This window comes from Lissotriton vulgaris, chromosome 1_1 (assembly GCF_964263255.1).
Source record: "Lissotriton vulgaris chromosome 1_1, aLisVul1.2, whole genome shotgun sequence".
NCBI classification, from domain to species: domain Eukaryota; kingdom Metazoa; phylum Chordata; class Amphibia; order Caudata; family Salamandridae; genus Lissotriton; species Lissotriton vulgaris.
The window spans coordinates 946,202,958-946,221,055 of record NC_141685.1 but is presented as its reverse complement, the minus strand read 5'-3'; positions in this window follow the sequence as shown (position 1 = coordinate 946,221,055).

The following is an 18,098-nucleotide window of genomic DNA, read 5'->3' as shown; positions in this document are numbered from 1 at the left end:
GGCTGCGTTGCTTAGTGGGGCTGGAGAAACCCCACAGACTCCCTGTTCTGGGCAGGGCGTTTTTTCTTGCCTTCTCAGGCCAATCCCCGTGCTGTTCTGCAGGGCAGGAATTGGAGTCTGTGACGTAATCATAGTGTGTTCTGCTGGGACAAGGAAGTCCCAGCACCGAGGTGCGAGCAGGTGGCATCCGGCAGCAGATAAGCATTACTTAAAAAACACCATTATTTTAAACACTCCCACATGCCCCCTCTCCCTTGCGCCCCTCACCTCATCTCTTTATATATGGCAGCTGCCACTGCCCTACACAGCAAGTTTTTTTCGGGCAAGGCTCCTACAAGAGAGCACATTCTCAAAACCACAACACAGGTCGCAAAAAGTGACCTCAGTCAGGTTCCAGCAACTATCATTTCCCATCCCGTTGGTAGAAGATATCCAATCACATCCATCAGTGGAAGAGCTTAACATCGGACAAATGGGCATTGGACTTGGTCACCTATGACCATACCCTATAAGGACTAACTATATGGTGCGTGAAAAGAGAGAGGCTCTTGCAGCTGTGCTCTGCCTGAATATTTACGTATCAAGTAAGAGAGAGAGGACTAGAAAGCTAGTCCATATCCCCAGGGAATTATATGTAATCAACAAGGACTAACTATATGTGACCGTATTATAGGACTCAAAACTGTATTGTCAGCAGAAACCCATTAGGTTTTGTCATGAAGCCCTCACCCACCAACCTGGTTGGTGGCATGCTTCATCATCGGGCCCACCCAGTGACATCGAATGTGTCCCGGGTGTGCTTCGATGCCTGATTACAGCAGAGCAGGTATATTACTGAGAGTGCAGTGTGGTGGTGTAGAAAGTGAAGTTAAAAAGCTATACAGTGGTCCCAGTACCAGAGGGTTAATTAAATTTTAATGACTGGGCCTCTGTTAGCGGTTAAAAACAAGGCGAGTGGATGTTGTGGTGGTAAAATTAACCTTTTCCGTGCTGATGACGGAACCGCTCCGTCATCAGCCGCGGTGGCGCTGTGCTGATGACGGAGCGGTTCCGTCATGGCCCGCCCGACGTACCTGCGCGGCGCGGATTCCATGCCTGCGCTGGGCGTTCTATTGAGTGGACGGGGTCATGAAGGACCCGCTCCATCGTCAGCACAGCTCAACTGCGGCTGGTGACGGAGCGGTTCCGTCACCAGCATGGACCCGCTGCGCGGCCCGTGCCCCCTTAGCGCTGCAGCGGAATAGCCACAGCAGCGAAGGGGTTAAGACCTCCTACATCCGGTGGTCTACATGTTTCAGCCAGTGCCTTGGGTTATGCTGGCTTTCCTCAGGACCGGTAATTAGGGTGGGTGTACCAAGCCAATTCTTATACTGGGAAGGAAACAAGCTACCGGGGACCGGTTTCTGACATTTCAGGCATCTTCGGCCCGGCTTGCTTGAATCCTGATGGTGCAATGAGCAAGGGACTCACATCTGAGTATACCCTTCCACGCTTATGGTGGACAAAAACGATTCAGAAAAGGGGGTGGTGATGAACAGAGTGTCTGAATTAAGCAGACCACTCTTACCCAGTCCAAAGATCAGGGCTTGATCCATCACCGTTTTTTAGTTCACTGCACCATCCCAGCTCAGAACCTGGCTATATGCAAATTAGTCTGTCCCTGGCCCAGTGCATCATGGGAACAGGGCAGACCAAATTACCAAGCCAATTCTTATACTGGGAAGGAAACAAGCTACCGGGGACCAGTTTCTGGCATTTCAGCCGTCTTCGGCCCGGCTTGCTTGAATCCTGATGGTGCAATGAGCAAGGGACTCACATCTGAGTATACCCTTCCACGTTTATGGTGGACAAAAACAATTCAGAAAAGGGGGTGGTGATGAACAGAGTGTCTGAATTAAGCAGACCACTCTTACCCAGTCCAAAGATCAGGGCTTGATCCATCACCGTTTTTTAGCTCACTGCACCATCCCAGCTCAGAACATGGCTATATGCAAATTAGTCTGTCCCTGGCCCAGTGCATCATGGGAACAGGGCAGACCAAACTACCAAGCCAATTCTTATACTGGGAAGGAAACAAGCTACCGGGGACCGGTTTCTGGCATTTCAGCCGTCTTCGGCCCGGCTTGCTTGAATCCTGATGGTGCAATGAGCAAGGGACTCACATCTGAGTATACCCTTCCACGCTTATGGTGGACAGAAATGATTCAGAAAAGGGGGTGGTGATGAACAGAGTGTCTGAATTAAGCAGACCACTCTTACCCAGTCCAAAGATCAGAGCTTGATCCATCACCGTTTTTTAGCTCACTGCACCATCCCAGCTCAGAACCTGGCTATAAGCAAATTAGTCTGTCCCTGGCCCAGTGCATCATGGGAACAGGGCAGACCAAACTACCAAGCCAATTCTTATACTGGGAAGGAAACAAGCTACCGGGCACCGGTTTCTGGCATTTCAGCCGTCTTCGGCCCGGCTTGCTTGAATCCTGATGGTGCAATGAGCAAGGGACTCACATCTGAGTATACCCTTCCACGCTTATGGTGGACAAAAACGATTCAGAAAAGGGGGTGGTGATGAACAGAGTGTCTGAATTAAGCAGACCACTCTTACCCAGTCCAAAGATCAGGGCTTGATCCATCACCGTTTTTTAGCTCACTGCACCATCCCAGCTCAGAACCTGGCTATATGCAAATTAGTCTGTCCCTGGCCCAGTGCATCATGGGAACAGGGCAGACCAAACTACCAAGCCAATTCTTATACTGGGAAGGAAACAAGCTACCGGGGACCGGTTTCTGGCATTTCAGCCGTCTTCGGCCCGGCTTGCTTGAATCCTGACGGTGCAATGAGCAAGGGACTCACATCTGAGTATACCCTTCCACGCTTATGGTGGACAAAAACGATTCAGAAAAGGGGGCTGGTGATGAACAGAGTCATTTTGGCCACTATAGGTGTGGCAGGGTATACTCAGACATGAGTCCCTTTCTCACTGCACCATCAGGATTCAAGCAAGCCGGGCCGAAGACGGCTGAAATGCCAGAAACCGGTCCCCGGTAGCTTGTCTCCTTTCTGGTGAAGAATTGGCTTGGTAGTTTAGTCTGCCCTGTTCCCATGATGCACTGGGCCAGGGACAGACTGATTTGCATATAGCCAGGTTCTGAGCTGGGATGGTGCAGTGAGATAAATAACGGTGATGGATCAAGCCCTGATCTTTGGACTGGGTAAGAGTGGTCTGCTTAATTCAGACACTCTGTTCATCACCACCCCCTTTTCTGAATCGATTTTGGCCACTATAGGTGTGGCAGGGTATACTCAGACATTAGTCCCTTTCTCACTGCACCATCAGGATTCAAGCAAGCCGGGCCGAAGACGGCTGAAATGCCAGAAACCGGTCCCCGGTAGCTTGTCTCCTTTCTGGTGAAGAATTGGCTTGGTAGTTTAGTCTGCCCTGTTCCCATGATGCACTGGGCCAGGGACAGACTGATTTGCATATAGCCAGGTTCTGAGCTGGGATGGTGCATTGAGATAAATAACGGTGATGGATCAAGCCCTGATCTTTGGACTGGGTAAGAGTGGTCTGCTTAATTCAGACACTCTGTTCATCACCACCCCCTTTTCTGACTCTAACCATTGAGCCACACTTCTGTCTGTGAAAGCAATGGTGAACAGACTGCCAGCGCTGTGTGCTGTGCTCAGTGCGCACGCGCGTGTCAGAGACGCGGTGTTGCTGAGTCACGCATGCGCAATGGTGTCCATAGCAGCGCGTGCGCGGAGGGTATGGCAGTTCCGTGTTCACGTGTAATGTCAGAGCCTGAGAGGGTTATGCGCACGAAATTGCTGAGCACATGAGGTGGGAAAAGAGGATTCAATAAAGCGTGCAGCTTGTGTGGCATACAAACAGAGAATATTGGTGTTGGAACATGCTGGTGGTCGTATGTAGTCAACACGGAGGCATATATTGTGCTTATGATAGCGGTCTGCAGAGAGCGGCCTTATGGTTAAAGGCCTAATGAATTCCACGGTATGGAATAGTTGAGTCCATCCTGTTGGAGTGAGAGACGATAAATCCATTGTTGCTCCTTTTTAAGAAGTATTCTCTCATTGTAATTTCCACTGGTGGCAAATTGCTCGATGACAGTCCAGGTTAAGTCATTGGGGGTGTGATGTTGACGTAGAAAGTGGTCAGTGAGTTTACTGATGTTCTTCTTGCATCTGATAGTGCTTCTGTGTTCTACCACTCTGGTTCGTACTTTTCGCGTTGTCATGCCAACGTAGCGAAGGCCACACGGGCATGTCAGGAGGTAAACTACATTGCTGGAATTGCAGTTAGTGTGCTGACGTTGGGTCCAGGTCTTACCTGATTCCAGGTCCAAGGTTTTAGTGTGTCTGGTGAGGTGACATACACTACAGTCACGGCATGAAGACGCGAAAAGTACGAACCAGAGTGAGGCTCGCTCTCTAGCCTCACCACGCAAACGATATATATTGATAATGATCACACGAACAGTACTATCAGTACTGCCACACTTCTGCAGTTTTTTAGTCTTTACAAAGCACTTAAAAACCGGCAATTTTTGATCATTGTGTACCTATGCAATATGCTAAAAGACTCTTTTCTTGTTTGTTATGTTCTGTCATACATGTTGTATGTCCAGGTATGCTGCTTGGTGAGGGAATTCCCCTCGCACACGTATAGCACCTTAGTGAGTGCAACACATCATCCCAATTCCCTCACTTAATTGTTTTTAACTTGCACCCACACTAATTACCGGTCCTGAGGAAAGCCAGCATAATCCAAGGCACTGGTCTTGTTTTTAACCGCTAACAGAGGCCCAGTCATTAAAATGTAATTTACCCTCAGGTACTGGGACCACTGCATAACATTTTAACTTCACTTTCTACACCACCACACTGCACTTTCAGTAATATACCTGCTCCGCTGTAATCAGGCGTCGAAGCACACCCGGGACACATTCGGTGTCACTGGGTGGGCCCTATGATGACGCATGCCACCAACCAGGTTGGTGGGTGAGGGCTTAATGACAAAACCTAATGGGTTTCTGCTGACAATACAGTTTTGAGTCCTATAATACGGTCGTCGGTCACATACAGTTAATACTTTTTGATTACATATAAATTCCTGGGGATACAGACTAGCTTTCTAGTCCTCTCTCTCTTACTTGATACGCACATACCCTATATGGAACGTCCATAAAAAACTCCGCCCAGGAGAGCGCCTCCACCTCTTCTTCACTTACTAAAGAATGAGGCCAACATGATGCTCTCCAAAGGAACAATAGAAAAGATTCCAATGGCGCAAAGGGGAAAACAATTCTACTCCCATTTTTTCCTTATATGCAAGAAATCAGGGGAGGAGAGACCTATATTAGATTTCAGAAAACTAAACAAATTCCTCAGAAAGCAGACCTTCAGAATGGTTTCTCTTTCGGATATACCGGAGCACCTCAACACTGGAGATTACATGACGTCTCTAGATCTGCAAGACGTATAATGTCATATCCCCATTAATCCCAAGTATTAAAGTATTACAGATTCACTGTAGCTGGTACCCACTACCAATTCACAGTCCTTCCCTTCAGCCTGAAGTTCGCACCTCTAATATTCACTAAGTGCCTCACTCCAGTAGCGGCTGTCCTAAGAACCGAAGGCCACCAGTGATTCCCTTACCTAGACTGCCTCCCCCACTGCATCACAAGCTACGGAGCTATGACTGCCTGACTTCTGCTTTTCAGCAAATTTGGCCTCACTTTGAACAAAGAAAAGCCATCACTCACTTCCAGGCAAACAATGACGTTTCTAGGAGCCAACCTCAACACAATCCAGGGCAAAGCTTCCCTATCCCAGGATAAAGTGAAAAGATAACCAAACTTGGCTGAAAACGTCTAAAAAGACTGTACATTTCCGTCAGGACGTACAAGTCACTTCTAGGAATGCTCTCGTTGGCAATCAACCTGATTCCATTGTTTCGCATAAAAATGCAACCATTACAAGAACATCTTAAACTTCAGTAGGTCCAAGCAACAGGATCTTTTGATCTCAATAACACCAATCAGGAGAGAAGCATTAAAGTGGTGGTATTGCAAACCACATCTCGCTGAAGGGCTCACTTTTCTAACCATTGTTTCAGAATTAATCGTCACTACCAACGCGTCCATGGATGGGCTGGGGATGCCACTTCCAAGACCTCCACCCCAAAGCTCACCCACGGACCCTTCTCCTGCCCAAGCTGCAGCTTCACCAGCCACCGGAAACCTGCACGTCCTGCCCCTCCCACCAGGGCAGGTCGCAACCATCTCTGATGCATACCATTCAATAGCCGCTACGTCCACAAGCACACCATAGAACTCTGGGATCTACTTGACTCATCCTCCCCTGACGTCGCCTTCCTGACGGAGACCTGTATGAACCCCTCCTCAGTGCCTGGCATTGCCATAGCCATCCTGGACGGCTACAAGATTACCCGCAGGGACCGCACTAACAGACCAGGAGGAGGAATCACCATCATCCACAGGAATACCCTCAGAATTTCGACCAGCACCCAAGACACCCACGGCACTGCAGAACACCTGCACTTCCAGATCCACATTGATCCCAACACCACCCTCAGAGGAACCCTTGTCTACAGAACTCCGACCCCGGCCACAGTACAGCGACTCCATCACCGACGTAGTCAGCATGCACACCCATGCATCCACAGACTACAGCCTCCTTGGAGACCTGACCTTCCACCTCGAGAACCCCAACAACAACAACTCCACTACCCTGCTCGACAACCACGAACAACCACCCGCAACAAATCCCTCACCGCAGCTGGAACAAGGTCACCGAAGACCAGCTAATCACCACCCTCGTCCGAGACCCACCAACCGACCCCACCGACACAGCCGCCAGCAACTTCAAGCAATGGATCCACGACTGCGCCAACACTCTCGCCAGAGAACCCTCAAACAGATGCACCGACAGAACTGCTATCTGGTTCACCACCGACCTCCAGGCATCCAAGCAGACTTGCCGAAGACTCAATAAGAAGTGGTGCCATGAACAGACACCGGACAACCACGCAGCCCTCAAGAATGCCAGCCGCAAGCACCACCAACTCATTTGAACCACCAAAAGGACCTCCTTCAAGGAACGCATCAACAACAACGCACACAACAACAGCAAAGTGCTCTTCAACATCATGAAGAAACTCGCCAACCCCAGCTCCAGCTCCAGCTCTAACGACATCCCGCCATCGCAAGAACTCTGCGACTCCCTAGCCACCTTCTTCCACCGCAAGATCCCAGACCCCCCGTCCCCAACAGCCGCTGACACCTTAGACTCATCGCCCCCAGCCACACCGGACTCCTGCTCTCCTGGAACCACGTCAATGACGACAACACCATCAAAATCATGAACACCATCCACTCCGGCTCACCAGTCGACCCCTGCCCTCACCACATCTTCAACAAAGTGAGCTCCATCATTGCACCCCAACTCCAGAAGATCCTCAACAGCTCCTTCGAGACCGCCACCTTCCCGGTGAGCTGGGAACACGCCGAGATCAACGCCCTACTTAAGAAACCCAAGGCAGATCCAAAAGACCTCAACAACTTCAGGCCCATCTCCCTACTCCCATTCCCAGCAAAAGTCATTGAGAAGACTGTCAACAGGCAACTGATCAGCTTCCTCGAGGAGAACAACACCCTGGACTCGTCCCAATCTGGATTCTGCAGCAACCTCAGCACCGAAACCGCCCTCATCGCCACCACCGGTGACATTTGGACCCTGCTGTACAGCGGCAAAACTGCAGCCCTCATCCTCCTGGACCTCTTGGCCACCTTCAACACCGTCGGCCACCACACCCTATGCACACTCCTCCACAACGCAGGGATCTGCCACAAAGCCCTGGACTGGATAACCTCCTTCCTCACCGGCAGAACCCAGAGAGTCTGCCTCCCTCCTTTCTGATCTGAAGCCACCAAGATCACCTGCGTCGTACCCCAAGGATCATCCCTCAGCCGAACCCTTTTTATAGTCTACATGGCACCACTCACCAACATCGTCCGATCGCACAACCTCAATGTAGTCTCATACACCGACAACACCCAGCTGATCCTCTCCCTCACCAAGGACCCCGCCACCGCCTAAGCCAACCTCCACGAAGGAATGAAGGCAGTTGCCGAATGGATGAAGATTAGTCGCCTGACACTGAACTCTGACAAGACAGAGGTCCTCATCCTCGGCTCCACCCCTCCGCCTGGGACAACTCCTGGTGGCCGGCCACGCTGGTATCTGCACCGACACCCACCAACCACGCAACCTGTGGTTCATCCTGGACTCATCACTATGAATGACCCAGCAAGTCAACGCCATCTCCTCCTCCTGCTTCAACACCCTCCACATGCTTTGCAAGATCTACAGACGGATCCCCACCAGAACCAGAAGGACGGTCACCCAAGCCCTCATCAGCAGCAGGCTGGACTACTGCAACGCCTTCTATGCGGGAACCACGGCCAAACTCCAGAACAGACTTCAACGCATACAGAACGCCTCTGCATGTCTCATCCTCGACATCCACAGCCACATCACTGCCCACCTGAGAGACCTGCACTGGCTTCCCGTCAACAAGAGGATCACCTTCAAGCACCTCACCCACGCTCACAAAGCACTCCACAACGCCGAACCAACATACCTCAACAAATGACTCAACTTCTACACCCCGTACCGCCAGCTTTGCTTTGCTGACCTCGCCCTTGCCATGTTCCACGCATCCACCGAACAACTACCGGTGGCAGATCATTCTCCCACCTCACCGCCAAGACATGGAACACCCTCTCCATCCACCTACAACAGACACAGAACCTGCTGACCTTCAGGAGACTTCTCAAGGCCTGGTTGTTCGAGCAGTAGCAGCAGCCCCCTCCTACCACCCCCCTTAGCGCTTGAGACCCTCACAGGTGAGTAGGGTGCTTTACAAATGCTTGATTGATTGACAATCTCAGCAGGGCGAAGAACAGTTGCATCAAGTCAATTGGACACAGTCTTCTCACAATGGGGAAAACCAGTGCTGGATCTTTTCACAATGGACATCAATACGAAAATGTCTATTCTATGCCAGCAGATTCCCTTCTCCAGGGTCGTGGGGGAATGGGCTTTTGATGCATTGGTCCAGGATGTATACTACCACCTTTCCCCCCATCCCATTGATTTCCAGGGTCCTCACCAAGGGGAAGACAGAACACTGTCATCTCCTATTGATTGCCCCCAAGTGGCCCAGACAGCACTGGTTCTAGGAGCTTCTCCTCCTCTTGGTGATAAAACCAATTCACCTTCTGCAAACGCTATCTCTTTTGGCCATGAGCAGGGGTCAGATATGCCATCCTTATCTAGCATCTCTCAATGTACATGCATGGCTCCGTAATTCTACAAATTTCCCAATCTAAACATCACACAAGAACACAGGGATCTTCTCGCTAAGTCTAAAGTGGAAGGCACCCACAAGACTTACAAATTAAAGTGGAAGAGATTCTTTATTTGGTGTGACGAGCAAATCTTGCCATATCTGCTCTTACTTGGTAATCAAGATTAGCTTATGCATCAGTGAAGGTCCACCTTGCGGCAATTTCTAGATACAGATGCTCCTCTCACGCTTTGTCTCCCTGTACTTCAAAACTCATAAAGCAATCCATGAAAGGGTTTTTCCGATCATTCCCTGCAGTAAGGGCTCCACCTCCAGAATGGCACCTCAAATGTGGTCATCTCACAGCTGATGAAGAGGCCTTTTGATCCGATTCATAAGGCTGAGTTGAAATTTCATACATGGAAATTTGCTCTTCTGCTCGCTCTTACATCGACCAGAAAGGTTGGTGAGATACAGGCATTTACCACTAATGAACCTTTCCTTCGTTTCACAGATGACTTTGCACTTCTCAGGACTAATCCTAAATTCATCCCAGGGTTCGTTCTCAGTGTCACCTTCATGACACTGTATTTCCTCATCTAGTTACACTTGCAGAACAGGCACTGCACACATTGGACCTCAAACATTGCCTCAAATTCTGCCTACAAAGAACTAGCAGCCTAATTCATGAAGCCTAAATCGGCTCGCAAAGGGCCAGATTCTGAGAATCTGGCCCTTTGCGAGTGCGATTTTTGCATTTGGGATTCAACATCCCAAATGCAAAAATCGCTATTTGCTAACTCGCATATTTGCGAGGAATTACATTTAAGGAATCTCTATTTGAGATTCCTTAAATGTAATTCATCATCCATTTTCCAATTGCGAAATCGCAATTTCGGCCCGCAATTTACCGCAAGGTCAAACCTCGTGGTAAATTGCGAAAACTCAGAAAAATGCATTTAAATGCATTTTTCTGAGTTGCATGTTACACACACACATGTCCTTTGGACATGTGTGTGTGCAACACCTGTGTTAATTTCCATTGCAGGGGTGCTACAGGGTGTCCTTTGGACACCCCTGGCACCCTTGTACTCGCAATCTCATTTGCGATTAGCTAATTGCTAATCGCAAATGAGGAATGACTCCCCATGCATTCCTATGGGCCTTTTGGCCCATAGGAATGCATGGGGAGTTATTCCTTATTTGCGATTAGCAATTAGCTAATCGCAAATAAGGAATCAGTGGGAATCGCAATTAATATTGCGATTCCTACATGAATACCGTTTTGCAAGTCTCAAATAGCGATTCCTTATGATTCGCTATTTGAGCCTCGCAAAACGGCCCGTTCATGAATCAGGCTGATAAAGCTTCAGCAAGACTGACAAGCTACCAGTGGCCCATGGATAAGGCCATCAGGGCACTTCAGTGACTAAACCAACCATTGCCAGATGGATCTTTGTAGCCATTCAATTTTGCTATGTTAAAGCTGGCAAACCTTTATCAAGAAGTACTAAGGCGCATTCTACAAGAGCAGTCACCACATCAGCTGCTCTGTTTGCTGGGCATTCCACTTGACAACATATGTGGTGCTGCAATGTAGACACCACAAGTTCATGCAGCACTACTGCCTGGAATCTACGCAGCGCAGTGATGCAGCTCTGGTCAGGCAGTGCTACGGTGAGCCTCTTCAAATACAGGTGTTCGTTTAACTTGCATTACAGATATAACTGTCTGATTCTAATGATTGGTTCACTGAGAAAATATCGACCCCCAAAATATCCCCATACAAAGAGATCGTGACCTAATTATCGATGTCAAAAGTATCGTCATACTATACTTATGCAAATTACAAAAATATCAAGAAAAAAATGTCGTAGCCACTAATATAATCGTCTAAAATTTAGTTTTCTAAAATATATATCAATTTAAATAGTACAAATTAAAATATTAAATAACCGTAATGTAATAAAAATAAAACATATGTCATAGTTTAAAAAAATATAACAATTGTAATTATTTTCAAAACGTAAGACACACATGCATAATTAAAAAATGTTAAACTAATAATTTTAATTTATATTACACTGTAATATTTTCTTTTAACTCAATACTTTTTCCGTGCCTTTACGGGATCAATTCCATTTGTGGCATAAAGTAAAAAATAGTGTAATTTACCAGGGTCACACCACTCCTTTCAGACAGCTGTAATTACTCACAGTACTTCCTGCTGGTGCTTTTGTCAATTATCGAACACTGTGTGCATGGCAACGTTGCCTTAGCACACCCTGGCTGTTTCCAAAAATCTTTCCATCATGCCAGATGGGCTGCGCAGCCCTTTCTTGAAACACTGCGTCCATCAGTATTGAGTTGGTTAATGCACCAAAGGTCACATAAACTATAAACGAGTGATTTTGTAAGGACATGTTTTACATTTTGAAAAGCAAGGCATTATGGGCAATGTGGTCCTGTGAATTTTAAGAACTACTAACACTGATTCATGACTGAGGATGCAAGTATAAATGAATACGATCTGATTCAACAGAGCATCAAACTGTTTGAAATCTTCACTGTTTTCATTTTAACCCCTTCCATGCTGATGACGAACCCCAGCCGTCATGCACTACGGTGCTCGTGTGCTGATGACGGCTGGGGTTCGTCATGGCCCGCCCCTGTTCTTTTGTTTACCGCACAGCGGCAAAAACGGGCCAGCAGGGAAGGGGTTAAACCTGAGAAAAAGCAGTGGGGGCCATTAACCAGAAAATTGCAAATGCTGAAAAAGAGCTTGAACTGGAAAGGGCGACTGAAACAATTACCCCAGATCCTCAGAACTTTTTGACACACCCAAGAGTAGCACCCACCATAATGAATATCCACAAGAATCAAGCACTGCAGCCTAATTAATTAATTAATTAATTGTGTGTCTTGTAAAGCGCACTGCTACCCGCACCGCAGGCCTCGTAGCGCTGTAGACCGCTGGGGAACCCGTCCTGGCTTTCCCTGTGAGATAGTCCCTCCTGGGAGTCTCCAAGGTGAAACCAGGCATCCCCGGCGTTTGTGAGGGGCCGTTGTGGAGATGAGGCAAGCTTAATGCCCAGAGTTGCTAAGTGTGATCCCTGATTAGAGTAGGCACCGAGGCGAGAATTATCAAGTCCGCTGATCCTGGTCCAAGACCCTGCCGCGTCGGGAATCGAACCCTGGTCCCAGGCCGTTCTCTGCTCTCGGGTCTGCCGCCTCTAACCAGTGAGCCACACCACTCCACTAACACTACCAACACCGCATCTAAGCCCAGTAGCTTTAGGTTGCACCTTCCGCCAGACGCTGCCCCTTTTGTGGCAGTGCTTACGGGGGTCCCGCCTCTAGAACAAAACGGGAGAGAGTCTACTAAGGATCTTATAGGCAAATCTAGGGAATGGTGCAGACACTATTCAAGTGGGGAGAGTGACATATCGCCCTCTATCATTATGGCCAGAAGGGTGGGGTGGGTAGGACAGGGACCTAAGGACATCACTGGGGACTGTATTATTGTAAATTTTTGTGGGAGAAATGTTGCTGAAAGATTGTTTTGGGATGGGTCTGACCTTACAAACACCGGAATTAGACCATTACCTCTTGGATATTTTTATCCTCCACGGGGTAGTCAAAAAATATGTTTCCCAGCCCAAAGACTAACAGCAAAAAGAGATACTCCCACCCTAGGACCGTGTGAAATTGCCAGGTACCCCTTGAGTGGTGTCTCCCCTGCTTCAGCTAGAGGGCTCCGATTGACTACACAATCCATGTGGCATAAAAAATGTGATTGCTCCTAACTTATGTCACAGGAATATTTGTAGAATCCTTAGCTGGAATATTGCTGGTAGCAGATCGAAAAGTCAGGATGAGAATTGGGTGGATTTTGTTACTTGCTATGACATAATAGCTCTCCAAGAAACCTGGGACACAGCAAATAGCCTCTCCTTGGACGGATACGTCCACTTCAGCATTCCCGCTAAACCAAGCCTGGCGGGCAGGGCAAAGGGAAGCTTAGCCCTATTAGTCTCATTGAATATGAAAGGATCAGCAAAACAGCTAGAGTCAGGTTCTCAAAATTGTTTAGTAGTAGAAATGTCGGTTGCAAATTCCCCCACTGTGCTACTTATTAACTTTTATAATTCACCAGGCAGTGTCAGTCTAAATCAGCATCTAGAATCCCTTGGGGAATTTTTAGACAAGTACAGAGTGTCACATAACAGTTTTGAGGTCATCCTTATGGGTGACTTCAATATTCACCCATGCAGCTTGGAGTGCATTTTGGAAGATAACGGGGGGCCTTCTTACTCGTTGCCCACGCACTTCGAACACACGAAACAAGGCGAGGTTTTGGAGAGCCTTTTGGCCTCCTTCAACTTCTACGAATCAGGCTGCTTTGTAGATGGGCCCAGGCCTTTTACATTTAAAGGAAAAGATACAGGAACAGTCATTGATTATATTTTTTTATCTTCCTTTATTTTGTCTATGGTTTTAAATTACAGGGTAGAAGACTCTGTCTTTAGTGACCATAACCCCGTGATTTTAGAGGTTGCCCCAGATGGGGGAATTGGACTTTAAAGACATACAGGTATCATGTGCAACTGACCTGTTACCAAAAGATCAGGGCAGGAGATTAAAATGGGCCAAAATGACCCCGGTCACTTTTTTACAAGATGTCTTGGCCAAGGTTGAAGTGGAGGTGGGCATTTGCCTAGACCATGTTGGCCCCAACACCAAGATAGTTGAGGCATTTAATACTATATGCCAACAAATGAATATTGATTTAATGGCCAAAACCAAACCAGGTGGGCAAACAGGAAAAAGATGGTTTGATTAAAACTGCTCCAAGGCACACTCTGCTCTTTTAAAAGCATTGAAGGAAACACACAGAAATAGAGCACATATAGTAACCCTCAGGAAACAACACAAACAGGCCATTCAGGGTCGTAAAACTCAGATTAAGGAAGAGGCCTGGACTGACCTGCAATTAGAAGAAGTCTTGCGGGACAGTTCCAAATTTTGGGCGGTTATTAATCAGTCCTATTTTTCTGGGGTGGAGAACCAGGGTGTGGAATGTACTATTCCAGATGAGAAGTGGCTTGCCCACTTTGGAAGCATTTATAGCCAGTCAACCCATGGGCCTACACAGGAGACTTTATCTTTCCACCATGTTGGGCCAGTTTTGGCCTTCGGGGAGGAAGACGTGGAAAAAGCAATAAATGAGACACTTAAAAATAAGGCTCCAGGCCCGGACGGGGTTCCTGCTGACCTATATAAGTTTGCCCCGAAATTCTGGGCCAGGATATTGACCAATGTTTTTAATGCCTCAAGAGATAACAACTTTCCTGAGTCTCTGGCAAAGTCCACCACTATTCCAATTTTTAAAAAAGGCCAAAGGGTGATCCTGCCTGTTATAGGCCTATTTCCCTAATAGACTCTGCCGTCAAAATCTTGGGCAGAGTCATTTTAGGTAGATTGACAACATGGCTAGACGGTAGAGGAACCCTGTCCAATGCCCAGTACGGCTTCAGGGGGAAAAGGAGCACACTGGATCAATGCTTAAACCTTCAACTGCTTATCAGCAAATATACGACTGCGAGGGAGGGGTCTTTGTATATGGCCTTTATGGACCTCTCCTCAGCGTTCGTCCTGGTCAATATGTCGAGGCTGTGGAGGGTCCTTTTGGACATGGGTATTGACCCCCCGCGGGTTAGTTTTTAAGATGATCTTCATTGTGGCTTACTGGCCTCAGTTAGAGTCACTCGGGAGGGGAGGTGCACCAGTTATTTCAAGTCGGAGAGGGGGGTGCGGCAAGGGTGTATCTTTGCCTCCCTCCTCTTTACACTACATATAAATGCTCTTGAGCCAGCCCTGGCCGATTCAATGGTGGACGTTCCGCGTGCAGGGAGACCAAGATTCCAGTCCTCCAGTACGCGGACGACGTTGTTCTTTTGGCACGCTCAGGAGTGGCCCTCAACAGACTATTGGCCTCCTTCGGCGACTTCATGGCTTCATTAGATTTGTAAATTAATACCCAAAAATCTCAGGTCATGATCGTTGGACCGGCCAGTAGGAAAAAGAAAACACATTTTTTTTTGCACAGGCAAAGAAGTAAAGAGGGTTCCAATCTTCACCTATCTTGTGGTCGTCTTTGATGATAGAGGAACGTGGGGTCCCCAATATAAGTCAAAAAGCAACGCAGTAGCAAGATCGGCTGCAGCCCTGTTAGCTTTGCTAAAAGGATGGGGGCACGACCAATGAAGGCTTTCCTTAAAGTATATAAAGCCAAATGTTTGGCCATAGCCACCTACGGTTCTGCCATCTGGGGATATACAAACCCTGATAACATCCAGAAGGTGGAGAACAAATTTCTAAGATCCCTGCTTTCTGTTCCCCAGTCCACCCCTACCTTTACAATACACTCAAAGCTGGGCATGGGGTTTGTAACAGATTTATTAAAATCCGCACCTGTAATTTGTTGGTTAAAACCCTGGCTCTACCAGGAAATCTCCTTAAACCATTCGATTCTTAAAGACTGCCTTGCCATGGACAGAGCTCACAGAATCCCATGGCTGGTTTATGTTAAATTGATGCTCACGAATGTGGGGCGACCTGAGCTCTTTCATTTCCCAGAACGTATTAAAAAAGAGGATGTCATGGAGATAAAATCTGCATTGGTAAATCTGTTCACGGCAGAGCGGGAGGAGACAGAGATGAAAAAAACGTTTGTTAGAAGAAATTACGCACTTATAACTGTTCCGGGTCCTGAACCCTATCTTGTTTTAGTGACTAGACCGTTTCATCTGTTTCTCTTAACCAGATTCCGTTTTAACTTGATACATTTTATGTTTGGCTCCTATTCTACTTGGGACACTCCAGAAAACGCAAATCCATGTGATTGTGATCACTTTTCCACACAGGACACATTACATTTTACCATGTTTTGTGAACACTATGCACAGATCAGGAAAAAATATTTGTTACTTTTGTAATTGGATGTACTGTTGTATCGTATTTGCTGTGATTACTCGTATTTTGTGTCTTTTTTTGATTTTTATTAATCGAATAAAAGTGATTGACTGACTGACCTGACAAAAACATTGTTAAACACGGATCTTGCTTTCATCACCGCAGGTACTATATCTTATCGGTTGTCCTTTTTCACTGTTGGTGTAAGAACATTTAAATATCGAAAAAGTAACCACCCTTTCATGAGCATATATGATTTAGACCTATTTAGAGTTGAAACACATTATGCTGCTGCAGTACCAAATAAAAGAACTTCAAACTGTACACTGACTGGTGGGCCTGTTTCGTGGCACATAAGGTGACGGATGCGTTTTTTCATATATATATATATATATATATATATATATATATATATATATATATATATATATATATAGTCCTAAATTCACATGTTTCGCCAAATGAAATGGCTTGATCACATGATCAAGCCATTTCCTTTGGCGAAACGCGTTGTGAATTAAACAACAGAGACACCATTCGAGCTGCTGTTTCTACTTTCCTGAGAGCGCGCTGATCTGTGTGAATTGGGGACATTAATTTGCCGGTCGACTCCGCTGGCATGCGCGCCACTGTTCGAGGGTCCAGTGAGGTCCAGAAGGAGTTTCTTGTGTTTGTATATATAATATATATATATATATATATATATATATATATATATATATATATATATATATATATATATATATATATATATATATATATATATGTACATATATATATATTGCAGTACTCTATCCTTCTGGAATCCAGTAGCAAACACGGACTCAGATAGACAACGCGGACCCAATTTCTTTGTGCGTTTTCTTCATTTATTTAAAGTTTTCCACCCTGCATCATTATGCCGCCATGACGCGTTTCGGTCCGACCTGGACCTTGATCACAGGACGCGTTACTCATGGACCGGTGCCAAATTTAAAGTGCAAGGTAACAAATATTGCTAACAGCTGTGACATTACATTAATAGAACTGAAAAACAGACTATGCAATGCACCATACAGAAATCAGACTGCAGAACAAATACATAAAAGTTCCAGTGGAATGTACAGGTTAAAATCATCATACACAGATTTCATAAATGTACACCTTCATATATACAAAAATATATATATCTTTATAAAAATATATATCTTTCTAAATAAATAAAGAGAATTTTCATATTGCTCCTCAATTCATTTTCCGGAGCTTCAACCACATAATTTCATATGTATAGTGACCACTGGTCACACACTGTGCGTGTGTACAAATGCAGTCTGCAATTAGCTATTTACTTAATACTGTCCAAGTGGGCAAGCACTTAAAAAAAGTAGGCAACCGAATCCAAGTGTTAGATGATCGATTATATCAGCTGCCTGAATATCGTAGGCGAGAAATATTGTGATATACTTAAAAAGTGAATCAGTGAACAAATAATAAATCAAAATAGATTCCAACCTATAATCACCAGTGTGTTCAGTGATAGTGAATTGTTAAAAAAACAATACTTAGTTACAGTGTATAGAGCGCAGATGTATATATAGAGAAACAAATTAAGGCATCATATGGTGGATAATGGAGAGTTGTAGCAGTACCATAGCAGTATATTTAATCAAAAAATGCTCCAAACAAGTAGGCAATACAAAGCTATACACATCTAAATATCCATAGATTCAGAAAAGATGAGACTTGATT